At 40.9% G+C, this 18,811-nt stretch overlaps 1 long non-coding RNA gene across 1 annotated transcript; it reads left to right on the top strand.

Moving 5' to 3' along the window:
* The first annotated feature begins 15,149 nt into the window (after positions 1 to 15,149).
* LOC117244586 lies at positions 15,150 to 18,647 on the top strand. The gene is made up of 3 exons (XR_004497968.1): positions 15,150 to 16,087; positions 17,779 to 17,954; positions 18,172 to 18,647. It is a non-coding gene; the product is annotated as an uncharacterized LOC117244586 (long non-coding RNA).
* The last annotated feature ends 164 nt before the right edge of the window (positions 18,648 to 18,811 follow it).

Here is an 18,811-nt window from a genome sequence, read left to right as displayed (position 1 = left end):
GGGACTCAAAGCTGTTCCTTTCCTGCTCACAGGGGTCTCTTAACTAAACTCTTGTGGCACTGCAAGCTTGACATGGACTTTATCTTTTTATTCTTCACACCTGTGCAACTTCTGATATGGGTAAAATGTTCCCTATTTTACAGCTTCAGAGTGTTGCCAATAAAAAGGTTGTGATTCAAGCTACAAATAGCACTTTGAAGACTTGCATTTCTTCAGTTGAAAAGTAATGCTGGTTTTGTTTCAAATGCTCTTCTGCTCTATAAATCTGTTTTAAAACCTGGAAAAATGGGAAAAACTTTTCAGACAGTGCTTTTTTAGGTCCTGCATAGGTTACATTTTGTCTTCCATGTTCTTACTTCTGCATTTCCTGTGGTTTTTTTTTTTAATAAACTTTGTATACATAGCAATGCCCCATTGTCACTCAATTTGCCAAATGTGATGTGCAAGTGCTGCAAAGGTTCCTCACCTCCTCTTGAAGCTTTAGATCTGGGCTCTAAAGTCACCCTTTCTAGACTCTTACAGGCCATTTCAGTTAAAATCCCTTCCATCTTCCTGCCATTGGGCATCTCTGGCTGTGCCTTGGATCAGGGGAACACTTCAGATTTCCCACATCCTGCAGATGTCTCCACTGTCTGTGTGCATTTGTTGAGGGTTCTGCTCCTCCTTTGTGATATGCAAATGATGCACAAATGATGGGTGCTGATATCAATGTTTTAACCACAATAGTGTTGAAACTTGGGAGCAGGTAGCTTCTCTTCTTATGAAGAAGACACCAAAAGCTGGTATTTCTGTGGTTGGCTTCATGTGGGGAAGTATGTGAAGAAAAGGTTGTTTCTTGAAATTTCATAACATTAATCTTACTCACTGGAGGTTAATATTTGTAACTTAAAACTGGAAAAATATTAGATGAACAAGCTATAGCTGTTTCTCTCAGGAAAGAGGAGGATTTACAGGGAGAAACAATGAGTTGTTCATAGCCCATTATTTTGCCCCAAAATCTTTAAGAGACAAAAAAAAAAAAGCAGAGGCTTAACATTGGTATGACATGGAATACATGACAAAAGTTAAGTCCCTCTTGATGAGCTAATATCTGGTAAATTAATTAATGTTAGATTGAGTAATTAGAGAACACAATAATAGAGAATATGAAGTGACAGGTCTGGAATTCAGGCTTTTTTTTCCAAAGGACTAGCTTGTTTAGTGTGGGATCTTTTTAGACTAAATGAAGGATCTAAATGAAGATAATAGACAAGGTATTGTGCAATATTTTTTCATTATAGAATATTGCTGCAATTAAGTAAACATTTTAATATTACTGTGACAGAAACTAATGCACTTATCCTAACCAATTGACTACTCCATATCTGCCTGATTATATGCAAAATACATAATTAGTAAGTAAACATGAAGATAAAAAGGGGGTTTTAGAGATGTTTCTGAAGATGATGGAGCATCTTGCCTGCTGCTAATCATGTTTCTAATACAATGGGGTTTAGGCTGGAGTTAGTTTAAACAAATTCTTGTGAGGCTGATTAACTCTGTTTGGTTTATGTGAGCACACTTCTGTAACAGCTTTGGTACTATTTAACAGGCTAGGGGTTATCAGCCTGAGAAATAAGCTAATAAACTGAAGAAATAATTAGATCTTTCTAAGCAGACAGATGGCAGGGTCGTGTCCTTTGATACCAAGAATGCCAACAAGCTTCTCTATTTTTACAATTAGAGTGTTTGATCTGATAATTAAAAAAAAAATACAAAAACAGACCTAAAACCAGTAGCTAAAAAACCCTAAACAAAACAGATCCTGATATAAATCTTGGGTTTTTTCCTCTATGGACAATCTTGACTGCAGCAACATTTTTACCATGATCTAAAGCCCAATAAAGATATTAGCAGCATCCTAAGTACCAAGCCAGACAGAATACTGTCATGCTGTTAAAAAAAATAAAAATAAAAAGGAAAAAAAAAAGAAGAAAATACTTCAGGGTTGTGAAAGCTTCCTTTGAAAGCTAAGCTGTTTAAGCTCATCACTTTTAGGAACTAGGTCTGGCGTTGGAAGGCAAGGAGGAGAATATGGACTGGTTGAGAAAACGTGCAAACCACTAGAATAGCAGCAGAAAGACATTTGCATTTGTGCTGGATTTGGGTGTGCTGAGTTCATAAGAGGGCATTGGCTGGGAGGAGGCCACAGGAAAGTCCAGGGCAGCACTGCCTGTAGAGGAGGGGACAGGAAGGGTCCTGGACACCTCAATGTAATCAGAGTTGAGCACAAAGTGGGTCAGCGTGGCCTAAGCAGTACCAAAGAAGTGTTACCAATTTGTTTATTGGTAATATCTTAGCCTTTCAAATAGGATATTGGCCATTTTCTTGCAAGTCACAGAACCACAGAACAGTTTGTGTCAGAAGGGACACCTTAAAGACCTTCTCATTCCACCCCCCCACCTTGGGCAGGGACACTTTTCACTACTCCAGGTTGCTCCAAGCCCCATCCAAGCTGAGATGGGGCATTCACAGCTGCTCTGGGCAACCTCTTCCAGCATCTCACCACCCCCACAGTAAAGAATTTCTTCCTAATCTCTAATCTAAACCTGCCCTCTTTCAGTCTGAAGCCATTCCCCCTCATCCTGTCACTACTGCCCTTGCCAAAAGTCCCTCTCCAGCTCTCATATTCCCTTTAGGTACTGACAAATGCTCTAGGGTCTCCCCAGAGCCTTCTTTTATCCAGAAAAAAAAAAAAGATTAAAAAAGGTTCAAAAGTGCTGCATCTCAAAAAGGAGGTTAAAACAGTGGCACTTAATTCACAGAGACTCTTGGTCGTTGGATGAAGTTTAGAAGAGAGTAAAAGGCTGCCAATGAGAAAGAAATACGGGAATGTTTAATTCTTCATAGCTGCCATTTATAGCCATAAGAAACAATATTTAGGAGACTTCAAGCTCTTACAGACATGCAATAATGTGATTTGAGATCTTTATGTACCAAACTGCACCTATTGACAGTCTTTGCCATGCTTTGTTCCCTACACAGTAGCAAATTTCTGTTTGTAGAACAGTTTATAAAACCTTTCAATCATTAAAATAATTCCCTATGCACCTCAGAAATGTTCTATAATGATTATAAAGAAGAAAAAAAGAATCTTTACTTTCTTAAAATAACTTGGAGTGTAGAAGAAGGTTTTGAGTTCAGTATTGCAGTCCCTGCTCACTGCCTTACTTTTACAGATTCTGGTATTGACTGGGTATAATGGATTCACTTGGTAATTTATCCAGATAGATCCAAACAGCAGACTGGCTCAAGACTCAGTCTTTTGTTTTACCAGGAATTACACAATTGGATCTCTCAGACTACTTATGAAAGTTATCTTTTTAGTTGCTTTGGTCACTACTGTTTCGTGAGAATATGAGTATATCAATGGATTTAATCTAGTTTATCACAATGCCTCTTTACATACCAGATTTTGGAGTGGAGATCCTAAAATAGAAGTAGCTTTTGTTATTAAAGGGCTGTGGGTGACCACAAAGCTTATTCCCTTTCTGGAAAGGTAGTCTTTTTAAGCTTAATTCAGAGTTAATGTAAGGGATGTGATCCTCTGAGGCTGCATCAGGACATCTGAATTATGTCTCTCTCTCTACAGGAATCTGCTTTTCTTCACTGACTATGGATGAAGCTTGGGAACCTTCCTCCTTGTGCTGACATGAGCCTTTGAATAACTGCTGAAGACTTCATAACTTTTTTCCTCCTAATGAGGTCCATTAGTGCAATTTAAATCTCATTAAGCTAATTGTAGTCTGGTAGAATACACATCTCTGAAAATATGTTTAAAAAACATGAGGGATGTTTAACTCATCAGCGTGTTATACGAAGTACTCAATTAATATTTGAGTAAATTTCCCTTGCATTTATGTTTGTATCTGGAGCAGCTGGGCTGAGGGGATATTCCTCATAAAACATCAGTAAAGTACTGTGAAGTGATTGTCCTTTTCTGTCAAATATAGCAGTGTTCTTCCTAGAAAATTAACGCCTTAAAGTGATGGAAAGATGAAACAATGTTCTTGGAATATATTCATTCAGGGGATGGGTCTATATATCCAAGTTTTGCCTTCTGTCAAAATACAAACCAAAGTGTCCTGGCTTCTGGGATCCCTCCCAGATGCATTGACATGAATGCTGCTGCCTACCTGTGAAAGGAGTGCTTTTCATTTCCATAAGATTGAATTTCTTTAAGAGGTATCCCAAAGCAGAGGCACCCCAAATCCCTGCTCAGCCCAGGAAAAACCTTGGCTACTGTCTAAGGCTATAAGACAGAAATAGAAGTGTTGGCTTTCCCGTGTTAGAAAGCTCTTTGACACATTTGTGTTACTGCAGAAATGTCTCGGATCTTTGTTTCCCCAAAGACACGTCAGGCTCGAGCCTTGAATGAATTCCTGCTGGGAAAGGCTGGATTTGCTCCCTGCAGACAGCCAGACGTGGTGCAGGACCTGCTCCTCACAGCGGGAAGGAAGCGGGGCCCTTGCAGAGATTTTTGCCAGCAATGTGCTGGGTTTGGCAGGGCAGCCCCAGCCAGCCCTGTTGTTCTTGGGGAATGAAGCAAGCTCTCAGACACTCAGATCTTATTTCATGCAGGTTTTTGTAGGTCAGAGCTCACATGGTTCTGACTGGGAGTGTACTGGGGATGAGTGTTCACAGCCTTCACCTGGTGAGGAACTGGCTTCTTCCTTCACTGCCTTTTTCTTCTGGTGTGTGTTTGTGCTCTGGCCCACAAACAAAAAGCCAGTGTCCTCTAGACATGGCAGCAGGTGGAGATGAGGTTAACAAGAGACACAGATAAGAATTTGTGGGATTTTTTTCTCATATAAAACCAGAAAGTCTTCAGTTTTTCATGTTGAAGTTATAACTTCTCCATCCCAGCTTACCTTCATTGACACTAAAACCTCTGCAAACACTCATGGGAACTCAGACCTTAGAAACTTAACTTCTGTCTTCCTTTCTTTCCTCTGTGTTTTGTAGTCACTTGAATTCCCAGATCTGAATCTTGGTCAATGGTACAAATCCTCTTGGCCTTGTACTCTGCTGGGCGAGTGAAGTCTGTAATGAATGGAAGTGGCGAGTTAAGGGGAAGGTTTTTTGACATCTGAGAAAGAACTGTGAGAGAAGGCTGTACTAATTAGAAAAACTTGTGATTAAAGTAAGTATGGGGTAGGGAATGAGAGAGGAGAGGTTGCTGCAGCAACAAAAGCTGTGCTGGTGCTAAATGTGCTGATTATAAGCTTGAACTCTTTGGAGAAAATGGATCCTAACAGCTTATTGCCGACAAAAGGTGGTTTAGATGGAAAATTGAAGTGTAACATGTTTGGGTATGTGGAAGTGTTGTTAGTTGTGGCTTTCAAAGTGGGAGAGTCACTCTCCATTCTGCTTAGCAATGGGGGAAATTAATGTTAACTTTGGGGGTTGTAATAGGAGTAGAAATTGGAGAGCAATGAAGCTTCTAAAATCAGGATGATAGATTAGTGCAGAGCTTGGTATCAGTTCTTGTAATGGTTGGTAAATTTCCTATGGAAAAGTAGCTGTAAAATAGAGTTTTGTGTTTCCTATAATGACACAAGAAATGTGCAGCTGCTCTCTGGGTTGTGGGAACACTGGGAAATAGGGGTGGGAGGTGACCCCCACCACCAGTGATGTGGCTGGAGACCAGAGAGCAGTAACAGGAAGGTTACTGTCAGCCAAAGCTGTTTTCATTTTTAACACTCCCTCTATTTCAACAGCAAGGGTTTTGTTGTTGTGGTTGTTTATTTAAATCATAAGATGCTTCTTGCATCATATCTTTCCTGAGAGGAAGAGTGAGAATAAACTATTGACAAATTTGGTCAGGTTCTTTGGTGTGGTGCCAGAAAGCATCACAAATGAGCTCCAATAAATTAAAAAAGCAGTGAGGGGAAATATGGAGGGCATGGAGGAGAAACACTCTGAAAAGAGGGAGGAGAAACATCAAAGCAGTTCTAATCTGGGCAGACTGCAGGGTAACATGACTTTAAGAACTAGTAAAGAGATTAGGCAAATGTTAGGGATCTTTTTCTGCTCTTTGAGTTTTTCTTTTTCCTTTTCTTTCTATGAGAAGATGTTTCATCTGGAGAAAAATGGTATGTTGACAACAGCGAGGCTGGTCTTAAGCTCAGGAGGTCAGGTCCTCATCAGATTTTCATCTTTCAGTCATAATTCAGAGGAGAACTGAATACAAAAGAAATCTTTGTGAAATGTGTTTGAGAACACACTGAGAAAAACATTGAACTGTGTCTCTTACGATCCAGTCAGGCATATCTTTGAAGCAAGAACATTTCCCCAAGGAGGTAGGAATTGGTATGCAGATCTGCCTGTTGTCTCTTGACTTCCTGGCACCGAACAGATGAGCCTCTGTCCTCATTGCTCTTCCTCTGACCTTACAACTCCTGGGTCATTGGCTAGAAAAGGGATTTTAATTTGTGCGCTCTTGTTAAAAGGCAGAAATCAGGAGAGACGTGTGAGCTGCTAAGAGCAGAAGGCTTCACCCTGAATTTTGATTTCCCTGATGCTTTTTCCTGCAATCCCAGGATACAGACCTGTGTCCAAGAGTGTGGCAGTTTGATCCGTGTCCTCTTGACTTCGGCAATGGTTGGCTTGAAGCGTCGCTTATTCAGCGCATCGAAGTGCGAACCCTCGCGCGATGTGTAACTAAGCAGTGTGAATTTTATATTTTGAACAGTGTTTTTAGGCACTTGCAGATCTTGCCATCACGTTCCTGCCCTTTTAGCTTCTGGCCTCAAAATGCTAGAGCTCTGTCTGGTGCAATGTTTGAGTTCAGCTGGAGCATTTCTGAGGCTTTGAAAAATGTGATTTGAGTTCTCTCTCAAATATCTTTTGTCTTTTACTGGTAGAGCTTTAAAGAAAAACATCTTCTGTAAAAGACACCCCACCTTGACTGAAGGAACTCAAAGGTAAGAGTGAGTTCTGGCACATTTTACCTTGGACTGTGGCTAAATTTGCCATTTGTTTTGGTAATTCTTTTAGAAATTCAGCTTCCAGTCTTTGCATCGCATTTTCATCCACTATCAGGCACTCAGCTGTATCTGAAATCTTTCCCCCAGAAGCATAAGAATAGGTGCAAAGTGCCAGTCTCTAAAGCAGACACTACGTAATGTGATAAAACACAATGAACAACCATTTATTAAAAAAATAAAAGATATGTACATGTGCATCTCACTGCCTTGATTTGAAACTTCCAGGTGATAAAAGGACCTGGCACAATGAGGATGTCGTTTTGTTCCTCCATTCCTGGTCTTTATTAATATGAGAATTTGAAAGGCATAAATATGCAATGATTTTTTTTTCCCCCCAGTTATTTTTATATCACAAGGCATGATAAGAAAAGATACTTTAGGTGAGGTATTTTAATAATGGCCCTTTTTCAGTTGTTGATGATTGAAAAACAGCAGCAATAGGTACAAAACCTGTCCATGAGGCAGCTTCTAAATAATTACTAGGCACAAGCTTGTCAATGCTATATTAAAACATTATTAAAGTTAGGGGAATAAAATCAGCAAGAGTTGTTTATCAGCTTGCTTATGTATCTGGAACAAGTTGAAACAGACTGTTAAAGGGTTTTCACAGCATGTGGGAAAAGGCTACACTTCTTTCTTTGGGTGGATTGTCCTTAGTAGAATTGCTCCAGCAGAGTTGTGCCCCTCTTTCCCTTCTCTTCTTCTTATGTGTCCTTGTCCCAAAAATCACAAGCAGAATGGGGTAGGCTTTCACAAAAGGGAGAAGGCTTTCACAAAAGGGAGAAGGCTTTCATGTGGGACCAGCTTTAAAGCACCATTTTTCTGCAAAGGTTGCTTCTCATCCAAGTAAATATATAAATAAATTTGTTCAGTCATTTGACTGCAATAATCCAGACCATAATGGATGTGAAAAAGAGAAAGCTCAGCTGCAGAGTGAGGAAATATTTGGAAACAAGGTTCAATGGTGGTTTGATGAATTTCCTATCCCATGAACAATATTTATTTACGTTTATAAAGCTATTGCACATTTAATATACCTGAATATGTAAGTCAAGCAATCCAAAGCTGAAGTATGGGAGACAGAATTAGATATAATGTGTGATAGAAATTAAATATTTTGGTATGTTTTCAATATTTTGTTCCCATAAATTGTGCTAAATAATCCTTAAACTGATAGAAAACATAGTTTTCTGTTCACATACATGTTGTAGTCAGTAAAATCCTGTTTCCCACCATCTTCCTCCCTTTTCCTTTGGAAATCTGGACAGTCAGAAGAATCTGGGAATGCTGCTATAATTAAATATAATTAAATATATAATTAAATATATAATTATATATATAATTAAATATATAATTAAATATATAATTATATATATAATTAAATATACAATTATATATATAATTAAATATATAATTAAATATATAATCAAATATAATGGGTATGTAGAGCCTGGCCTTTTCCCCTTGGTCTCTCCCACAAGGAAGGCTCTGGGATGGGATGTGTTTTTATAGAAAAGACAATAGTTATCACCCTGATGTCAGAAGATGAGGCAGAGTTAGCTGCTCAGAGATGGCTGTAGACAGCTGATGCTCCCTCAGGAGTGATGGACTGATGTCTCTTATGTTATTTGCAAAATCAACAGTGTAATTTATTCTTAATGAGGTTTTTTTCTGATTGCTTAGCTGAGAACTAAGCCTTTCCTAGTGGGAGGACATAGAATTGTTTGATCAACAGTTTCTTCTGAATCCTTAAGAGGGGAAGAGGGTCAGTGCAGCACAGGCCAAGATGGGCCAGCCTTATGTGAATGAGTGTTTAGACCTTGCACTAAGGGCACAAATGGGAAGGAAATCCTGTTTAAACATATGAAAATACTTCTACTGCAAATGTGGTCAAAGAGTGAAACAGATTGTCCACAAGGGTTGGGAAATCTCCATCCTTGGAATTATTTAAAACCTGACTGGGCACAGTCTGTGCAACCTGCTCTCCTTGGCCGTGTTTTGAGCAGGGGGTTTCAACTAGAAACTTCCAGCCCCTGCCATGCTGTGATCAGAACCTCTCCCAGACCAGGAATGGCCGGTCTGCTCTGTGTGCTGTTTCCAGCCTAATGCCCTGTGGATAAAGAAAGGTGGAGTGAGCCAAACACAGCATGCACAGATAACCTGCAAAATCATATGTATTAAACAGTTCTTCCTGCTGAATACTCCTTTGTCTGTCCTTTAACTATCACTATTCAACCTTGAGTCCTACTTCCCAGCATCCCAGTGGGTTCCATCCTTTACAATGGCCCACTCCAAAGCCAGGTGAAGTTTCTACATTGTTACCTTCTCATTTTGGCAAACAGGGATTCAGTTCCTAATCTAGCTTTGTTCTCTGCTGGTGGCAAATCTGGATTGTAAAGACGAGGCATTTTCCTCATTAATGACTGAGTCTCATGCTGCTGCCTGGCTATTCTAAGACAGGATCTGATGGAAACTGCTGTTCTGGGTCTCTCTAAAGGAAAAACCTGGGGAAAAACCTCAATTTTGAGGCAGTTGATGGTACTGCTTGGGATACACAAATTAATCACCCTGCAAAGTGATTTGTCTGCAGAAAATACTGCTGTGCTGTGACTCCATGGAGTCTCACTGAGTGTGTGTGTGCACACACTTCCCTGCCAGTCCATCCTCTCTGACTGGCAGCTATTTTTGCAAAGCTGCCTTCTGTTTTGTCTCCTGCTTTCCTGCCTTTGCTCACACACGTCTCTCGCTGATGCCACCCCTCCCTTTCATGGGCAGGGAGCTCTTCCTCCACTTAAAGCTGCTTTGCTTTTCATCCCACTCCACCATCTTCACCATCATGGGCAGTGCCCTGAGAACTCGCCTTTTCATTTTGAAAGACGAATTACCAGTTTATTATTGCCAGACTATTTCTTTTAGTGCATAACCATGTGCCATACATTTTTTTTCTTTCCCACAGAAACTTCCCTTGCTGCAGCCTTTGTCTTACAGGCACCTGCAAGCTCTGTATTGATTTGTCTTGCCAGCTCTCCCTGCTCAGTCTCCACGCTGTCAGCTCTCTGGCTCTGTTTACTTCCTGCAGCTTTTTTCTCCTCACATAAAGGTGAGGGCAGATATACCTGTGAGGCCTCTATTGTCAGCAAAAAATGGACTTCCACTGTGGCCAGAAATATAAATATCCTTCTTGTGATCTCATACAAAGAAATAAATTTAAACAAAGCCCTCTTATCTGTCTGCACCCACAAAAAGTGCGAAAATACTCCGCTAGTGTATTTTCTATAGCTTTATAAATAGACTGTTCCTTTCCTTTCCCTGCTTGCTCAGGGCAGCTGAATGAATACTGTCCAGGGACATTTAGTGCCCTCCACCCCCTCAGTAGACGTGGCATTAAAAAGAAAACAAAAAAGATATAAGGGTTTGATGTAAAATGACCATTTGCTTCAAAAGAGCATTGACTGAATAATAGATCAAGCTTCACTTTGGTGCAGTGTTTTTAATAAAGGATGTGCCTTTGCCCACATGTTTCTGCTCTGCATTAACTTGAGAGACTGAAATGTTTGAGTATTCTCTAATTTAATAATCAGTGGTTAATTCTCCTCTGGCCTCTTCTGATCCTTTTACTGGCGTGTATTGGCCACTCAGAACATGAAGCTGAGGTTTAAATTGAGCTCAATCCTCCAAAGCTTTGATCAGCAGACGAGCTTGGGTTTCTTTGGCAGAAACAGAAAGGTGTTGGCATTCCAATTCCCAGCTAGAGCAAAAGCAGGAGGTGCTCCTGCAATCCCTGCAGTGACACTGTTTTTGGTGACACAGCCGAACTCTGGGCTAGGGCTGACTCAGCCACACTGACGTTTTAACTCCTAGAATGTTTCATTCTTTCCAGGGAGTTTGCCAGTGGTTTAAAATAGAGAATTTGGGGTTGTGCATCTTGGATCCCAGTCCCATGCCATCACAGGTGAAGTGGGACTTGTGCCCAGAACTCCTTGCCCTGTGGAGCGCTGCTCCTCCTGTCAGTGCACACAGTGCCACTTCAGCTTTTTCTCCTGGTTCCTGTCCCATGGAAAACTCCTTCTTCCACCCTCCATGTGAGGCTTGGTGAAATTCTCATGCCTTCATTGCATCCTGACCTCTTCTACTGCCTGACACCATGAGTTGTGCTGCTCCAGGTGCTGTCCCAGCTGAGTTGGATCAATGGCAGCTGACCTGCTCAGGCTGAAGGGTAGCACTGGTGGCTGCTCTGAACTGAAATTGTACTTCCATGGGATAATTTCATGCTAAACCTCACTCTGGCCTTGCTGAAAGGGGAAAATAAGATCATTTGTAACCCATCTTGTGTTGATTTGCTGTGTGTTAGCCTTGACTTTATCAATATTACCTCAAAGACATTGGGGACATTTGTTTGAATCTCTGTGAGATGGGAAAGGATAATTCCAGATTTCCATCTGGTTAATTAAAATCAATCCCTGCTCTTCTCAGGAAAAAAAAACCAAAACAAAACAACAAAACACAAAACACCAAAACCAACTTTTATATTTTTATAGTTTCCTGGTGGCAATCTTCTGTACTTGGTGAGACACAGATTCTTTAGAACCTAAGGTCAGATTTATTTAAGCTCCCAGTTGCTCTCTATGGAAATGCTACAATTTACATGAAGGACAATAAATTCAGGTCCTCACCATCAGCAGAAATAGTTAAACCCCTTTTGCATTCATCCAAATTCAAATTGCTTGCTGATAATCTGAGCAGTAAACTGGGTTTGATAAATTCCCTTCCCCACATTATTTTATCATCGTAATTATTTGCTGTTCTGCTTTGAATCTGAAAATTATCTCATACAGTTATATTTACATATGCAATAAGACTGGGCACATGATTTATTGTCTTGTCAGCAGCAAAATAAAGAAAACAGTTTGTCAGAGATTATCCCTGAATTTTGGGCAGATCTATAATAAATAAATAAATACCAAGATGATAGATTCTTAGAAGGGATAAATATGAAACAAGTTTGAGGTGCAACACTTTGGCAAGTACACAGCCATGTCTGAAGGCTGACTCTAAGCTCCTTCTTTCAGATTAGAAATGGAATTCCAATAGGTTTTTCATTTTGAAACATGTGCTGATAAAATATTCCTCTGCAAAAGGAGCACAGCCTTTGAGTCGGAGCATTTGTAACTTAGTCAATAAACCTGTCTAAAAGACACAGTGGATGAAGGTCCATCAATCACATTTTATGATTATGATAGCAATGTGGCAAAAAAGTAATGTACCAAATAAGTGTTGAAATTGATGGCTGTAGCTTTTATAGGTTATAAAGAATAAAAGCTTGGGAGATGTATTTTTAGTATTGTTGGTAAATTACTTTGGGTATTTTGATTGCAAATATTATAAAATTAGACCTAGAGTTATTACCATACATTTTTATTTCCAAGAATGTGTAAAATATGCTGATTGAGAAGACCACCAACCAGAATAAAAATCCACACAAGGGCACATTTCTACAAAATTGCCTTAGAGTCTTCTCTTATGGTTTCTACATTTTTAAAATTATTTTTCTACATTTACTGATAACCCAAACTTTTGGTTAAAAATATTTTTAATTAAATCAGTTAAGTATCTGAGAATCTCATCTGAAATTACCAAGGTAAAAATTAACAAAACAAATTTTACTTGCTTTTTATTTTGAAGCTGACCCATGAACCTCCACAGCACCTTCAAGATTTGGTGACAAATCAGTACACTTTATTTGCTGAACAATAAATAATGCATGAGCAGTCAGCACCCTGACAGAAGTTGAGAAAGACTGTTGCAGAAATGTAACTGTAAAAAAAAAAGTAAATTAAAACATGGTGGTGGAAAGTGATTTGTGAAATGGAAATGGGTCAACAATGTCAAATTACCAATTTCTTCTGAATGACTCACCCAGCCATAGTACTTATAGTAGTGTGCAGTCAGCAAGAAGGATTTGGGACAATAACTGTGGATTTCCTTTCTCGCTCACTTTGACCTAAAATTCAAACTATCCCAAGTACTGTTCGGACAGGGTGTATCTTAATACCTCTCCTGAATTTGTCCATCCTCTCTTCAGTCCCCCAAAACCTAGTGGCAGCTCTTCAGGTCAGGAACACCTTTGGTGTTACCTCATGTCCTCAGTTTTCCCTGCCTGAGCAGAGCCAGGTTTGATCTGCAGTGGTGCAAGTCTGGTGTGAGGAATTGTGGTTCCCTGCCCCATGAAACAGGCAGTGCCTCTCCTTGCTGGGTTAGAGCTCTGGGTGTGCTCACCCCATGGCCAGCATGTTTCTGAAAATGCCATCAAGCATCAAGGAGGTTGGAAAAGACCTCTGGGATCGTGGAGTCCAAGCTTTGAGTGATCAGCAGAGAACAGCACTGAGTGCCACATCCAACACCTGTGGGGATGGGGACCTCGGGCCATGGACCAAAGGAGGTGGTAAAACCACGATGGCAAAAATCCTCCTCTAGACATGTCTCAAACTGACTTCAGATGGCCTGCTCTGGATAAACAACACCCTGGAGATGCAATCAAATCTCACCTCACCTTTAGGACTGGCAGGAGCCTGGTGCCTGCAGAGAGGAAAGTTGGAGTTTGGGGTTGGAAGTTGGACTCTGTGGAGTCCTGCCTGGAACAGGAAGAACAGACAACACACACAAATCATTAGTGCCCCTGAAGTCATCTGCTGGAGCCTGTACACTGCTCCCAGCCCAGAGCTGCCTGGTGGCTGAGAGGATGAGGAGATCCTGCTGGTGCCACTCTGTTCTGCTGAATCAATGTGCCCTCAGCCTTCTGTGGAATACAAACATCCCTGTCTCTCCCAGACCTGTGGGGTCCTGCCCATGGCGGTCTTGGCAGGTCCTGAGGGCCTCTGCCTTTCAGCACGAATGAATGATTCTCAGGTACCTGAAATATGAGATTTTTCTCTGTGCTTCTTCTGCCAAGGGTCCTTTGATCTTTCAGGCTAGGAAGCCTTACTCTAATAATCCAAGTTTTGTTTGTTTTGCTGAGGAAACATCAAAGAAGGTAAAGACTTCTTGGACTGTATAAAAAATAATTAGACATGATCCTAACCTGGTATATTTGCAATGGCTGATCAGTTTGTCTGGAAGGAATCAGCACAGACCCATCACACTTAGAAAAGAGAACAAAAGCAGAGCAGAATTATTGAAAGCAGCAAACCCCAAGCTGTGTATCAGGTGAATCAATTCAAGGGGAGCTGAAGTGAGAAGCTCAGCGTGGGGTTTTTTCAAGTCTATCTTTGTGTGCAGGTCGCTGCACTGTAATGTTTTCTCCCAACCTGCAATACTTAAAAAATTACTATAGATTTCTTGTAAATCAGCGCTAATAACAGCCCTTGTACTCTTTGCCAGCCTTTTTGCACGGTGCTGGAGGTAATCAACGCTGTGTAAAGGTAATGTTCATGGAATGCAATGTTCCCTTGGGGAATGATTTGTCTTGCCACATTGCCTTGCCCAAACCCTTCAGGTGTACTTTCCTTAGCTGTGATTGCTTTGCAAATAAGGGTATTTGCTTTCACATAGCTGCTTAAATGCTGCTGGGAGTGTGAGCCTGGGGTGGTGGTTCATTCAGCTTTCAGTCTGAGAGAGTGTTACAGCACCAAGTGAGCTGTTGGAATAAGTCCTTCTGGCCCTTACCTGCTCTGGCAGATGTGGAAAAGCATTAGGGAATATGAACTGTTTGCTCTTTTAGCTTGCTCATGAGGGGAGGGAGGACATGTGCTTTAGTTTCGAAATGCCTTTGCTATTGGGCAGAACTATTTGCACCCTGATTCTCTCTAGTGTGCTTCTGGAAGGTATCCTTGGGAGTCATATACCTTCCCTCAGATACATGGACACCTTTCCAGACACAGGAATGGGCAGCAGTGAACTGAACCGAGTACCTGGCAAACAGTTTTGCTTGCTGTGTAAGGTGTTAATGCCCCGTGGTCTTTGTTTGAGTGGCAGCACCTGCTTTGCTAAATTCTGCAAAGGAGCAATAGTGGAGTGCTAATTTCCATTTACAGCTGAGGAAGCTGAGATCACTGTCAGATCCAGGTAATTTCTGTGAGGTTGTGCAGCCCATAAACAGCTGAACTGTGACTTGAATTAGAGATTCCAGAGATTCTAGTTCTCTGAACACAAATGAAGGTCTCTCACCATTCTTGTCAGGAGACTTTCTAATGCACCGAGCAGAGCTAACCACGCTGAAGACTCACTCTCCTGGACTACCCACACCTTTTTCCAGGTGTGTATGGTCTTTTTCTGAGGAATATGGAGCACAGCTTCTGTCTGCAGCCTCTGGCTCTGCTCTCCCTGCTTGTGAGCCTAGAGCAGAGCCAAGTCAGTTCCTGGCTGCTCTTCCTCAGTGTGGCCATCAGTGATGCTTGGTGCATGAACAAGGGGAAAACTTGGAGTCTGGTGCTGACTCCCAGAAAAAAATGTGTTTTCTGTCCCGTTTCTGAAGGGATGAAACCTGAGGTCAGTCCTTATACAGGCTTGTGCCCGAATTGAGGATACCCCAGAGCCACTCCCCTCCCCAAACTGTGTGTAATAACAAGTCCTGATAACTGCTTCACTTAGCAAAACTGCAGCTTGTGTTAGCCTGTGAATAACAGCCCTTGTCATTTACTGGCAATTAATTAAGTCCTGGAGTCTTGCCGTGTATCCTGTGTTTACCAGAATCTCTTACAAATATCCCTCACCTACCTTTTGTCAACCCATGCATTGTGCTCTGAAAGCCCTGTGTGCACTGAATAAGTTCTGAGGAGATTGGCTCACATTTCAAGGTAAAGAAATATGGGCTCTGCTCTTTAGAGTTAAAGCCTCCAGGGATCTGAAAACTCTTCCCTTGAGTTTACAGAACTTTATTGTTCTATATCCTCAGCATCCATCCTGCACATACAATATTCAGAGACCTCCCTGCAAGAATGCCCAGCTCTGCCAGCATATTTGGGCATTGCCTTTCTCTTGGGAAGCTCTGCTCTGCATGACAAAATTAAATGCACCTGGAAACATAAAATGAGAGCCTTGGAAATGGACAACGTGAGTAACAGGTTTGTATTTTTTATATTATCATATTTATGTTCATATGTATTTGTATATTCACACACATATATATATATATATATATATATATGTATGAAAATGTATTTTCATTGATATCCAGAAAAGGCACTCATTCCCAAAAGCCATTTAAATGCTGCCTATGCTAATTTAGCAGAGATGAGATGGCTGTCTCCCAAATGTTAAAGGAAAGGACTTTATAAAGTGGAAAAGTTGGGTCCTTAGTAGGAGGCACAGCTTTCCAGGACTTCTGCTCTGGACATGGTTATAGGTTTTCAGTGAAATGTCTTTGTTTCTCCTCGATACAGGAACTCCACTTGGGGTTTTACCTGGTGTGGGGCTGTACCAGAGCAGGGCAGAGTGGGAGTTTCAGCATGGAAATTTGGGGCATCTGTCACCTGAGTAGCAGACACCCTCCACCAAACCAAAACATCACAGCAGACTATTGCTAAAAAGTTCCAACCCCTGGCAAACCCTTCACAGCAGTGCTGAGGTGCACACCCTGTGTATCTGTCGTGTCTCTCCTCAGCTGTATCAAAAATTGAGCTGCACCAGCCTCTCTTAGCAGACATCTGACTCGGTGCACTCTAAAACCAAAACGAGCCTGTAAACCTATTTAACCTTCCCATCTGGGAATGCATTTCGTTGAAGATGGCAACTTGATGCTCATTAAAATTAAAGACAGAAAATAATATTAGATAATGCAGTGTTTTTCCCTTGGCAACGTTGGGCTGGCACCTCCCTGATGTTCCAGTTTGACCCTTGCTGTGACCTTGTGTTGTTTTGAGAAGATTTAATTTGTTTGTACGTTATTTGGGATATTTTCTCTCATTGCAAGGCCTTCACCCAGTTTGTCTTTCCCCATTCAGATTTTTTTTGGAGGATAGAATATCTAAATAGAAGAGTTTTACAGCTCTTTGCCTCTCTTTTAGAATATAACAATTGTCAATAGTGAACACTGGACTTGCTGTAAGAAAAAGAAAAAGGAGATGCAGCTGTCAAGTTACAAAAAAAATGTTTCTCTCCTGATGACCATCACTGTGGCTGTTTTGGTCTAAAATAACAACAATAATGCCGATTTTGTAGCTATTATATGCTGGTTACAGCTACAGAGGAATCTTCCCTGTTATGTGTGTGAACTTGTTGGATCAGTAGCTACAGGATTTTTCAACCTAGCACAAGTCTGGCATACCCCAGGTTCTGGAATTGGGCTGATTTCTCTTGGAAACAAAGAACTGGAAATGAAAGGCAGCTTTAAAAATGTTGAATGTGGAAGATAGTGCTTATAAAGCTGTAGCCCCAGGACAGGAGCAGTTACAGATTCAGAAAGGCAATATTTCAATATTAATATGTATAGCCCCTCTACAGAACATCAGGATTATGATAATGGAGCAAATGTGTGCTGGGTGTTCAGCTGTCTGAGGTCACTGCTGTTCCAGCAATGCTGCTAATGTACAACATAAAAGAAAGAGGGCTCTGGGTTTTTTTTGTTCTTGGTGGAGAATTGTTGCTAAGCAATTGGGAAAACAGTAAGGCAAAAGATATGAAAGCATAATTCACTTTGTAAACAATAACGATCTTCACAATTTTGGAAGAAACTGCAGCAATAATGCATAACATCAGAAAGGAGAAGCTCTACAGAACATCAATAGAATATTATTCAGGCTCTTTTTTTTTTCAGGAGTGCCAGAAGATTGATGTAGAATTGAGTTACCATCACTGATATCAATCATTTCCCTACCATGCTTCACAGAACCTAAAACCACAATGAAGTTAGAGGGGAATGCACATTCTCACAGTGCAGATATATTTCACCAGTGCAACTTTATCATATCAAAACTCACGACAAATTTGCAGGTGGGGAAATTTTCTTCACATTAATATGACTTTGTACAGTTATTGCTTTACAGATGGTGCTGCATAGTTTTGTTTTGTTTTTCAAGAGTGCCAACAAATATCTGTATTGCAGTGGCTTTTGTATATGAATAAGTACAGGAGTCACTGATTTCTCAAAGACAACAGAAATTTCCTGATCCTGGCAAAGGCAATTCCTTGTTTATCACTTTTCCAAAAGGTGTTGACTCCCTGGTCGGGCATTTCCAGCTCAGCACCTACCTGGGTGTTCTGCAGCATTATTCCCTGTATCAATCCTTGTCTGATCAAACTGATGCCCTTTTGAAATCGATGGAGTTAAGTCATTTCACATTGCCCAAGGATCTGTTCTACTGTGGAAATACTTCCTTTTCTGTCACCTGGTGTTTTCATCTGGCTTGGAGGTGAGTTTGAAGGCTACAATATACTTTTATCTTTTAAATCAGCTGCTGATGCATTAAAAAAGGGTGAGATAATCTCTTCTCTTATCATCTTTACAAAAAAGATCCAGTCTTTTCTTTGAAACTCCCCAAAACTGGGAGTCCACAACTTCTCAGTGCTCCTGGGTACTTTCTGAGAGATTACTCAAGCCAACTTCATGTGTTTAGCACAGAGATGTGGGAAGATCACACATCTTTCATCTGGGCCTGTGAAATTTTGCACAGAAACTTTATTTCTGCCTGTGGTCACTGTATTTCACTAAAAATTATTCTCCTTCAGAAAATGTAGGGGAAAAAACCCCAACATTCCTTTTTAAGTGTGGATTCTGGCATCCTCACCTGAGCCAGCCCATGCTGTGCTGCTGCCTTTTCTTTTGTCCTGGTTCCTCTGCTGGTTTGTGC

The sequence above is a fragment of the Parus major genome, chromosome 5 (assembly GCF_001522545.3).
Source record: "Parus major isolate Abel chromosome 5, Parus_major1.1, whole genome shotgun sequence".
Classification (NCBI taxonomy): Eukaryota; Metazoa; Chordata; class Aves; order Passeriformes; family Paridae; genus Parus; species Parus major.
This window is presented reverse-complemented; position numbering and strand designations above follow the sequence as displayed.